The following is a 12,337-nucleotide window of genomic DNA, read 5'->3' on the forward strand; positions in this document are numbered from 1 at the left end:
GGGGGAGTTTTTTTGGGCTTTTGAGTGACAGAGGCTGTTTTGGACCTGTTCGTGGGCCGCCTCGCTCCTTCCCATACCCTACCGAGGAGGGCTTCTCCATACGGCTGAAGGGCAGCCGCCCCTGATCTGTGTTAAAGTTCCAGGCTGGCTGAACTTCTGGTACCACTTCTTGGGCCCATTCCTCTGGCTCCAAGACACCTGTGGGGGGCCTGTTCCCACAACCACTTTCTGGCTTCCGTGAGGATCCAGCATTTCTTTTCCATATTGAATAGGGTTAGGAGGAGTTGGCGGCAATTATTCCAAGTGGGGCGGTGGGTTGGGAAAATGGACTCCATGAGGTCGATAAGAGAGGCTTTTCTGGATATGAAGGGGTGTGTGTGTGGTGCTTTCAGCTTAAGAGATCTGCAGTTGTGAAAGGCTGATAAATCAGGATTGGCCTCCCGAGTTGGGCTGTTTTGCCTGCACTGATCTGAACTGGACTCTGTGTTTTGCAGAGGAGCATCTGAAGTTCAGGTTGTGCTGATCGGATTTTTTTTTTTTTTGCCAAAGGGGTTTCAGGATCCCCATGGGGGCGGGTGGGGGGGGGGGGGGCGGCGGGCACTGCTGATGGACCCAGGGAGACTGAAGGTGGAGGAGTTTCTGGGATATTTGCTTGTGGAGGCTCCAGGGCAGGGAGATGTCCTGGAATGACTGAAACACACGGTGGGGATAGTTGGTTTTCTTCCAGAGATTTTTGTATTATGTTATGTTTTCGAGTCCAGCTGCTTGAGTTAATAGGACTCTATTCTGACCCTTCCTCTCAACACAGAATCAAACCTAAGGGGGCAGGGTTTGGGCAATTTCTAACGAGGAATTGATGTAGGGAAACTGATCAGGGTGGCTGGGGTCCCAGTGACTGCCTGCCAAACTGCACGAACCTTGGCCACCTCTAGGGTTCCTTCTGAGGGTTAGTTAACACCAAACTTAGGCTACTCCAATTCACAGAGTCCAGAGAGTTTTGGGGGACATACGGACACTATAATCCCTGGAAAAGCCCTTCTTGAAGTTTTTTTTTCACTTACAATTTGAGACTGTGAGTTTGGACTGTGATGATCCCATCCCTCAACTGGTGTTGCAGGACAAAGGAGGGGGCCCCTCACGAGGCCATTGAGATGCCCGCCTGTCCACATCTCTCGCGAGAACTTAGGGTCTTCTTAGCTAAGGCACCTGTGTAGAGTCTGGATTAGCCATTCTTCGTATGACGTAGCTGCGGAGTACAGGTTGGGGCCCACGCGGATTCCGTAGCGCAGGACGTGGAGCCACAGATTGGATCAGCTGAGGCAAGGCTCTCAGTCCGCATTCATTCGCTCAATCATTCAGAGGTTACACAATCCCACCCAAGGGACTGCCCTATCCTGGAATCTTGAATCTCGAGATTTTGGGAGGTGATCAGTCTCCTCTTCCGTCTGGAGACCGGCCTGATTGGGACTCAGAACCCTGGGCCTTACCTTTTCAGCATCTTATGATGTTGCTCAATCCACCTCTCCACTGAGTCAGGCCAGGTTGGAGGACGCGGCCCACAGAGATCCCCTTCCTGAAGAAGGCCCTGTCAAGGGGACAGGTGGCGCTGCCTCCTTCGTGTGTGGAGATCTCCACTGGCCACGCCCAACAATCCCAAACCAAAGGCTCAAAGGGCCAGCTCGGTTGGGTTTCCCGGTCAAGGAACCAAATGTTGCAGCAACGCCAGGAGTTCATAATGACAGAGAAACCCAGAACAACACTAGGAGAGGCAGAGGAACAGATTTATTATGTGCGGGCTCAGAATTTAGAGATTAACTCTCCTCTGAGCCCATGTGTAATAAATCTGTTCCTCCACATCTCCGAGTGTTATTTTGGGTTTCTCTGTTGTTCAGAACTCCTGGCTTTGCTGCAACACAGTTACCATGTACACTGTCATACAGTAATTGCAGAAATGGCAAAAGGCAATCTTTATGAAAGCAAAAAAAAACACTTTTTAATAAAAGGTTACCTACATTGCTGAATTTTCTGCAAAATTTACCTCTTCCTCTTCTTTTCTCTTTTTAAATTGTACCCTGTATAGCACATCATTACACAAAGATATTCACATCACTTATACTTAAGATAGCCTTTTACATGGCTGTTTTCTTTTCTGATACACTGAATTTACCAAAAGTCATCAAGATTAGACTCCTATGTAGTTTCTGATTTATTGCCCTGTTTTAAAAAGATTTCTCTAGAATGATTTTCCTCAGACAAGGGTAGCATAAAGAACCACAAGAAAGTGAATGATACAACAACGTGAAACTTGTACCACTCAAAAGGTGTAAATGTATTAATAAGTTCCCTGAACTTTTCATTTAGGACAAGAAGTCAGAAAAACTTTCTGAATGTGAACATAAAAAAAGAGCACTATTATTAATAGTAGGAAGACTCATAACCTTACAGTAACAAAGTATTAAATCTTACAGAATAACACATAACTAAAAACATTAGAAATTCATTGTCTGATATTCTGATGCCTTATTCTGAAAACATGTCTGATAGATACATACCATTAATATACAACAAAATATGGCATTTATTTCTCTGGGAAAGAAGATCCATTTCATCACAAAAAACAGATTTACTGGATTTCAGCTTTGGTTAAATTTAAAGATATATTTTAAAGATAAAAAAGCAAAATAAAATTCCCCTTAAAATAAGTCTTTATATATGTACTCCATTATTAATACTCTTTATACTCATAAAATGTAATCATTTAAGAACTTTTTTTTTAAAGATTTATTTATTTCTCTCCCCTTCCCCCTCTCCCACCCCGGTTGTCTGTTCTCTGTGTCTTTTTGCTGCGTATTTTTCTTTGTCCACTTCTGTTGTTGTCAGCAGCATGGGAATCTGTGTTTCTTTTTCTTGCGTCATCTTGTTGTATCAGCTCTCCGTGTGGGCGGCGCCATTCTTAGGCAGGCTGCACTTTCTTTCCTGCTGGGCGGCTCTCCTTATGGGGCGCACTCCTTGTGCGTGGGGCTCCCCTATGCGGGGGACACCCCTGCATGGCAGGGCACTCCTTGCGTGCATCAGCACTGCGCATGGGCCAGCTCCACATGGGTCAAGGAGGCCCGGGGTTTGAACCGCGGACCTCCCATGTGGTAGGCAGATGCTCTAACCACTGGGCCAAGTTCACTGCCCCATTTAGGAACTTTTGACCTCTAGCAAGTGTGACCAGTTAATCTTTTCAACCTTAATATATTTCCAATTCCCTTTTGAAAATCACTTTAATGTTTTCAGTTCAGCAGTCCAATATGGATTGAACAATTTTATTTCCTTTTCTTCTTCTTTGGTGGTACATCCTCAGAGCTGCTATCCATGCTGGAGCTTCTACTACTGGAAGAGCTGGAATCTGAGTCTGAATCAGAGAAGGAGGAAGAGCTTGTGGAGGAAGCTGAAGATGATGAATTAGAAGAGCTTTCATCAGTGCCACTGTCCATTGGAGGGGAAGAGATAGATGTTTCTTCACTTTCTGATGGAGAATTACTGGCTGAACTGTCATTGCTATTGCTACTGGAACTGGTTACACTCTTAGCTCTTTTTCTCTTGGTCTTTTTTTCTATATTAGTTTCTTCAATGCTTTGTTGTAATAATCTGTTTTATTTTTCTTTTAAAGCTTTCTTTGGTTCTGCTGCTCCCAAACCCCCATGGCTTGCTTGTCTGCTTGCTCACTGTTTTTGCTTGTTGTTGGCTCTTTTTTTTTTTTTCTTTATGAGGCACTGGAAACAGAACCTGGGACCTTCCATGTGGAAGGCAGGCACTCAACTGCTTGAGCCATATCAGCTCCCTGCTTGGGTTTTTTTTTTTTGGTTTTTGCTTGTTGTCTGCTCATTATTTTACTCATTGTTTTTTGCTCATTGTCTGCCTGTTGGCTTTTCTTGCTGTCTGCTTGTTGTTTATGCTCGATGTCTGCTTGTTGTTTGTCTTCTTTAGGAGGCACCAGGCACCAAACCTAGGACCTGGGCACTCAATTGCTTAAGCCAAATCTGCACCCTTAGTTCTGTTGTTCTTAAAGACCTATGTGGGTGTTTTCTTTTTTCTGAGCATTCCTAAATCCAATGTCCAAATTCGAAGTGTCTCTTGACATCTTACATGTTGCTTATTTGCTTCTGCCTGTCTCTGGGCTATAAGTCAGCACATGGGAGTCACCCTCTTAGCATTGCTCTGATGCTAGAGGCTTTCCACATTGTTCCTGCTGTGACCTCCAAGGTCGTTGTAGTTACCTCTGTGCAAGCTTGTGCCTGGAGCCCAGAGGACTGATCACACATGGGGAAGGTTTTATAGGCCAGGAGTGGAATTGGTGCATACTACTTCCACTCACTTTCTATTGGCCAGACATCAGTGTCAACTGTAGGGGAGGCCAAGAAGAAGAGGGGAACATAGATTTTGGTGAATAACTAGCAGTCCTTGCTATGGAAAATATGTAAAGCACCCAGTACATTTCCTGCTGCGGAGCCAGCATGTAGAGGAGCCGCTGCTGCTATTATTATCCTCATTACCATTGGCACTCATTCAGTCTACAGACTGGGTTCTGTGGGCTAGCAGCTTTGGACTCCCTTTGCTGGAGATCCGAGGCTCCCAAGGTAGAAGCACTTTAGACAAAGGAGGCCCCAAAGCTTTGGAGCCCAGTTAGTAGCTAAGAAACCTCAGCTGGCAATCTGCAGCTCCAATCAGTGGGAAGACAAGAGAATCCCTAACCCCAGATTCCCATATGGCTGCATGTCCAGTTCATGCCTGCTGCCAGCTCTTCATTTTTTACTAAATACCTGTGTGTACCACTCCTACCTACCTTGCCGCAGATTCCGCTTTCATGTGAGTCCCTTGGCAGACACTATTATGGCCCGAGGAAAACCAGGGACTAGCTAACCCTAGTTTGGGAGGCAAGTTTTTGTCCCTAGAGCTGCTATTCTAAGTGACCCGCCAATAACTGGGATAGGGGCATCTTATTTCTTCAGGAATTCTAGGCTTCTGTGCCTCCTGCACCCTGCTCCCTGATGAGCAGGGAATGAAGTAGACTTCAGAGACCTGTTCAAACCTTAAATGTGCTTGCTTTCCTGTCCCAGATTTGAGACCTGCAAACCTGAACCCAAAATTTCAAAGAATGAACTTTTTACTAGAGACCCCAGTAACTTCCATGTATGTTAAAATGGAGGCAACACTGCAGAAAGCTGAGTTTGGGTTTCCCCTGGGAAGGGCATCAGGGAAACAAACACTGCTTTATTTGCTTCCCAGAACTACCAAGGAGACTACGTGCAATCAATTTTAGCCATCCAGTTACAAACTGGAAAAGTAGGGGCATCACATCTCCCAGAGCTTAATGCATTCATTGAAAATGGTTTTAACATACATTTCTGTGGTGATCTGACCTGCAAATTCTCCTCTCAGTGGTGTAGTTGATATGGTGGGCAAAGAATTTCATATTTTCCCAATCAGATAGGACAGGCAGGTCAGTGTGAGAAAATGAATGACTCTTTCCTAGGCCATGTATGTACATAATGGAGAACTGCAGGTGTGACTTCCAGGGGATGGTAGGAGTTTGCTTATCAGCAGGCTCAGCCAGGACATGTCCAGCCCAGGGTGTGTCCAGCCCAGGATGCCCCGTGTGTGAGTCAGCACATAACTAGTTAAGTTGATGCGCCTTGGCTTCCCTGGTTAGAGCATCCAGCCTCCAAGAGTTAACCTGCAGCATTGCTCAGAAGAGCAGGGACAGAGGATGCAAAAGCGTCCCGGAGCTCTGGCTTGCAGAGGGAATGACATGCGGTTTTGAACAAGCAGCTGCCGCAGCAGGTCTGGGTATGTAGCTTTGCTTTGATTGATGGTGGTTTGTTTTCTCCCGAGAGAACAAAGCAATGGTTGTTCATGTTTGCAAACAAGATCCCTTGGACATTGAGAAGGAACAGATGTTTATTATCCTGTTGTTTATCATGAAAATAAGAAATGGGAGTCAAGGGGGGTGGGGGAGCAGATTCTCTGTGCTCATTTGTGTTTCTGGTTGCTACGACATTTTAAAAAAAATTCTATCTGAATTCCAATGCTGTGTGGACAGGTCATTTGAATGTCATGGTTACAGTGGAATTCAAAAGGTATCTATTTATTCTTCCTTCTGTGAATCTTCATATCTGCCTTCAGAGATATGGGATATTTTTGAAAAGTTATCTGTCCAGTTGGTGTAGTCAAGTGACAGAAATCCATCTTTCCCTCCAATTTGGAAGACAAGATTCGAATCCTTAGAGGGTAAACTTCTCGAAATTTACCATATGCCTGAGTGAGAGAAGGATCATCTTGGATATGGCCTTTTTCCCCTCTTAGAAACTTGCGATTTCAATCTCAGGGTATGGGATGTGACCTGAAATAACCTTCAGAATCTCATTTCTTTTAATAAACCTACTCAGTTATGATTATCCAGGCCTTCCATTCACTTCAGTAACACACTGGCAAGATTGGGTTTCTCTATTTTATAGATTTAAAAATGTCTGAGACCCAGAGTACATTAGAACTATCTCCAATGACTTGGATTTGATGGAATTTCCAAAAGATAGAGAAATTTAAGTAAAGTTTGTCTGGATCTCATTCCTGCTCCATTCTGATGCTGCAGTATCATCCACCAACTGATTATAGGACATTGATGCCTTTTTCCTAGTTAGTGCCTCTTGTAGGTTTAAAATACTTGGTGCTGTTTGTCAACCTTGCTGCAGAGTGGTCAAAACTGGACTTAAACTGTCTTGCATATCTGAATATTTTCTTTGCTCCAGGGCTCATTGCTTCTCTTATATTAGCCTGACTTTCCAAGCAATTGGAGTCTCCTTTGGTAAATAAATTACTTTTTAAAAATGCAAACACTACCTTAAAATTGAATGGGCTATCAGTCATTCACATTTTCTTACATATCTTAATATTTCTTTAAATTCACTCTCCCTGAAGCCATGGAGTTTTGCCAGGGGTGAAGGAAAGAGTGAAGGGAATTTGGAGCCTGAGCACCGCTAGCTGGAGGCTGATACACGAAAGACACCTGGGTGGCCAAGGATGCCAGACTGAGAATAGTGAGTCCTGGGAGGGGGGCAACTGAGGTGCAGAAGCAGGATGTAGAAGGCATTCTACTGGCAGTGGAGTCAAGGGCCAAGTTGCCTACAAACTTCCCAGGTGCTCATGGGTATTTCCATTTCAACGTCTTTTTGCACACACACACAGACACACGCACACACAGAAAGAGAGAGAGAGAATTCTTGAGAACTCATCTGAGTCCTCCCACTTTAGAAAATAAAAGCATGTTGTTATGGGAGGAGTGGGTGAGGGGGGTGGGGGTATATGGGGACCTCATATTTTGTTAATGTAACATTAAAAAATATATTAAAAAATATTTTAAAAAAGACAAGAAAAGTTGACTTCTCACCCATCTGGAATCCTATTATGGGGCACTGTCCCAAAGCATTTAAAAGCTTCCAGGGCATCACAAGATTCCAGGTGATGCCAGACTGCATTGCCTGAGGAAGAGCCCTGGAACAAAGCAAACAGAAACTGGTCGCATCTCATTTTGTTTAAGTTTCAAGCTAACAGCAAAGGCTCTGTGCCTTGTTTATCTGTCTATCTTAGAATTACCATTAAGGAGTGACATGGGGAGAGGACTTACGTATGAATGTGTTTTTTTGGAAATAAAAAATGAAACCAGACATTTCCTGATTCAACTGGCTGATTTGATGATGAAGTTCATTTGGCAAATTAAAGTCCAGAGTAGATATTTCCCACAAATTTAATAAGCTAATTCTGTAGCTCAAAGTTTTGAACCAAAATATATTAAATATGTATATAATAGAATGTTAGATGACATATCTTTTTCAACTATTTAAACCTAAGAATTTTAGATGTCATCTTAAAAAATGTGCAAGGGAGCACATAACCTTTTTAAAAAAGAAAACTATTTTAGGGATTTCATGAGCAAAAACTGTGAAGGCCAAAGTTGTGTCTTATCCTTGAGGTGAGGTGAGCCTTGTCTGACAGGAACACTTCTGCTCTTAGGCTGACCCCATTGTCTTCTTGTTTTATCCCTCCTGTGTCCTTCTACTTTCCCCCACAACTTTACGGTTCTTTGATTTCCATTGTTCAGCCTTCACAACACTTCCTATATGAACCAATTGGCTGAGTCCTTCGATGTATTTAGTAGTTTTCTAGTGATTTGAAGATAGGGTGTATAAGGGCAGAGCAAGGATTTTTAAGGCAAGGGTTTACTTATTTACATCTTTTGAGCACCTATCAAGTGTCAGGGTGGTGTGATTGTTGGACTCAAATGAGGTGAATTCAGATCCTGTCTCTGCAACTTATTAGCTCTTTCCTCTTCCTTTAGCCTCAGCTGGCTTATTTTGTAAAATTGGATCCTGTGTGCCAATCTCTGTGATGGTGCTGAAGATACAGAGGAATAGGATGTGACTCTAATAGCAAATCGTCTAGTGGAGAAACACACACTCCTCAAATAGTAAATACCGGAATAGGAGATTATGTAAAGTTTAGGAAGAAAAAGTGGGTTAAGCCACTAATTCTGTCTGGGGATCACCATTCTAATAATTAATGCTCTTTGAGTTCCCTGCATTTTATGCAGTGCCAGCACACACTTCCTCTCTGCATGGCCTCCACTCTCCTGTGAAGAGCCTTCTTGGTAGAAGGCTGAGGAGAGGCATGCCTCCAACCACATTGCCTCTGCTAAAGGGAAATGACTGTGGCATGAAGTGATAACCTGGAAACCTTGCCTCATTATTTAAAGCAGGGAGGCCAAGAGCTGGCTCTGAAAGGTCTATCAAATTGACACCTTCTCAAAATCTTTCTGCCATGAGACCTTTGTTAGTCTCTTTATTGCCCCCCTCAGAGAAAGAAGTGCCTAGTTCTTCTGCTAAAACACAAGGTCAAGTGAACAGTGGGCAAGAAAAAAATCTTTATTGCAAATACATTGCTGAGAGGGTAGAGATACGGGAGGAGAAGCTGGGCTAATGGGGACCATCCCTGCCCTGGCCATTGGTCAGGGCAGCCACTAGGAGTTCGACTTGCCTCAGGAAGGAGTGAGAGTGTACCTTTGAAACAATGGAAATAGAAGCTTTGAGCTGGTCAGTTATTCATTCAGCTCCAGGATCAAGAACTGATGCCTCCACTTTCTGAGCCCCATAGGCTTTTATTTAGGATCCTTGGGTTGCTTTTATTTTTTACCTGTTTCATACTTTCCATATAATCAGCATGGAGAAGGCCTTTTTTTAAATCTTCCTGTTTCACTGAGCTGCGTACATAGAAGGCCCTCCATGATCTGACCTCTGCTGACCACTCTTGTCATGTCTTTCCTCAGTATCCCCTTTACCAACACTGTTCTGACTAAACAAACTTGGAGTTTCCTAAACTCCCTTTTCTCTCTTTTACCTTCAGACTTTGTATATGCCATGCTTTCTTATCAGGTGAAGTAGATTGCCAGTACAGCACAATTCTACACCCCTCCTTGTATTCACACATTCTGTGATGTGAAGAGGTGGAGATCATTGCCTTCATCTGGGCTGGCCCAATAACTTCCTTTGCTCAATAGAATGGAGCAGAAGTTATAGTGTGTCAGTTCTCAGCCTAGCCTCAAAAAGTCTTTGCATGCTTCCACCTGTACTCTTGGAAACGTCCACATGTGGACAAGCTCAGGCTATCCTGCCGAGAATGAGAAACTATGAGGGGCAGAGATGGGCTGTTCCAAATGAGACCATCCTAGACCAGAAACTCACAGCCAACCCCTCGGCAACCCAGCAGTTCTCTACTGATGCATTAGCAAGTCCCAGGTTGGCAGGTCTGTCCACTGGACACAGCCTAAATGTCCAACCTACAGAATCATGAGCTACAAAATGATTTAGTTTAAGGTATTAAATTTTGGGGTGCTTTGTAATACAGTCAAAGTTAATTGGTATACTAGGTTAGCAGTCACTTTTCAGATCTTAACTTAGACGTCACTTCTTTGGCAAAGTCATTGCTGACCCTCTTCTGAGTTAGGGCTCCCTCCCATGTACAGAGGTACTCATAATGCTTTGTTATGATTACTCAGGCATTGGCTTTATCTCACTTTAGATGGCAAGCATTTTGAGGGCAGGAATTTTGTCTTATGAATTTTTTTTTACCTTTGGCATACCATAGTGTCTGGTACTCTGTAGATGCTCTGTAAATATACATATATTTTAGAAGGTACTGGGGACTGAACCCAGGACCTTGTACATGGTAAACAGACATTCAAACCACTGAGCTACACATGCTGCCCTGTAAATATTTTTTAATTAAGGAAGGAATGGATTAAATCAAAGGTTGCAACTTGTGGCCTGCACATATTCAGTATATCCTGCACTGTACTGACCTAAAGAGTGATTAAAGTTTTTTTTAAATTTCAAAATTATTTGCCAACATTTGGAATGAAAGATATTTGAGAGAAATACTTGGGTTACTGACTTTTCCCTAAAAATGGGAAGCTCCCTCAACACTAAACCTACATTTCCATATGGCACTCATGAGTGATGACTGTCCTCATTAGATGGGGCACACATTTTCTGGCTCGTTGATCCCCATTGTTTCTTCAACACCATTGTTAATTATCATCACAACGGTGCTGTTTAGTTACAAACACCTACATGTTTCATGCCCCTAGTTATCTGCTGAGAAGTATCCAACTCTTAGCAGAACTGCTGATAGATGTGCCCACTTATCTACCTCTGTCTTAAATGTGTGACGAAGGCAAAGCCTCCTACTTCCTGGGCAAGATTTTTCTATTTTCCACATTAAACTTTTTATTTTGAAATAATTTCAAGCTTACAAGACATTTGCCTAAATAACACAAACCCTACACAGAGAACTCTTAACATTTTGCCTGGGCAAGGTTTTAAATATTATTTATGATCTCATTTTTCTCCTCCCAAATTGGTGCTTTTTCTCTCCCTTCAAAGGGTTTTCAAGTATAATTCAGTTTATAACCTGCTTAAACTAGAACAAGGTGTTTTCTTTTGTCCCATAATTCAGTTTTGTTACTGTAAGAATTGTGATTTGGCTGGAGGTATCCTCACCCAGCAGTGCTGGCAAGGCTGTTAGGAAAATCATGCTGGTTTTCTGCTATTTTTAACCTTTAATAGTTCTCTTAAGGCTCAAAGTAAAACCTGCTCCCAGTGACCTGTCTCCATCATGAAGGATTGAGTTAATTTTTCAGCAGTGTGATGTAAAATTAAGGGCTTTTTTTTTTTTAACAGAATTATTTATGTATTTTATTATTATTTTTTAATCTCCCTCTCCCCCAGATGGTTCTCTCGTCTGTCTGCTTGCCTTCTCAAGGAGGCACTGGGAACTAAACCAGGGACCTCCCACATGGGAGGTGAGTGCCCAATAGCCCGAGCCATCCCTGCTTGCCATAGGCTGTGGCATCTGCTGGCTTCTGGCATCTGCTCATTTAGGTGTCTGCTCATTGCAGCAGGTGCAGCATCTAGCTCATTGCAGCAGGTGTGATGTCTAGTTCATTGCAGCAGATGCGACGTCTGTGTGTCTTCTTTAGGAGGCACCAGAACTTGAACCTGGGACCTCCCATGTGATAGGTGGGTGCCTAACTTGTTGAACCACATCTGCTTCCCAAATTTATGACTTTTAATATTACTTGTTCTATTGATAAAGTTTATAATTCAATGATTGGGTCTTTAGAGAAAGAAAACCCTCAGCCAATGCCTAATTCTAGATTTTTTTAAAAATAAAATTTTACTTTATTGAAGTTTATCGTTCATACATGAACATACATAAAAAATAAGTATGTAGTAAAAGCCATCATACAGGGCTCCCACACATCACCCCACCACTACCACCTTGCATTGTTGTGAAACATTTGTTACAAGCAAAAAAAGACCATCATCAAAACATTAGTACTAACTGGAGCCCATATCTTACATTTGGTGTATTCCCCCCCAGCCCATCTGATTGTTAACACCCTGTGTATTAGCCAGCCAAAGGGGTGCTTATGCAAAATACCAAAAATTGGTTGGTTTTTATAAAGGATATTTATTTGAGGTAGGAGCTTACAGGTACCACGCCATAAAACATAAGTTACTTCCCTCACCGAAGTCTACTTGGAGCAAGATGGCTGCCAACATCTGCGAGGGTTCAGGCTTCCTGGGTTCCTACATTCCTGGGGCTTGTTTTACTCTGGGTTCAAGGTTCCTTTCTTCCTGGGGCTGGCTTCTCTTTCCTCTGGGTGCTGACTTTCCGGGTCTTCAGCGTCAAACTCTAACATCAGAAATCCTTGCAAAAGCTCCAACTCTGTCCTTTG

The 12,337-nt window shown here is 43.1% G+C and overlaps 1 protein-coding gene and 1 pseudogene across 3 annotated transcripts in view; one reads left to right on the forward strand and one right to left on the reverse strand.

The window, feature by feature from the left end:
- Positions 1-3,311: 3,311 nt before the first annotated feature.
- Positions 3,312-5,903, reverse strand: LOC101416576 (zinc finger CCHC domain-containing protein 10 pseudogene; annotated as a pseudogene).
- Positions 5,581-12,337, forward strand: part of ASAH2 (N-acylsphingosine amidohydrolase 2) — a 100,361-nt gene continuing 93,604 nt past the window's right edge. Inside the window, exon 1 of one of the 3 annotated variants that reach the window (XM_058298869.2) lies at positions 5,581-5,835. The gene's annotated coding sequence lies outside the window, so the exon portion shown is untranslated. The remainder of the gene's footprint in view (positions 5,836-12,337) is intronic. The other 2 variants (XM_023589933.3, XM_058298870.2) reach the window with 2 other exon arrangements.

This window comes from Dasypus novemcinctus, chromosome 6, assembly GCF_030445035.2.
Source record: "Dasypus novemcinctus isolate mDasNov1 chromosome 6, mDasNov1.1.hap2, whole genome shotgun sequence".
Classification (NCBI taxonomy): Eukaryota; Metazoa; Chordata; class Mammalia; order Cingulata; family Dasypodidae; genus Dasypus; species Dasypus novemcinctus.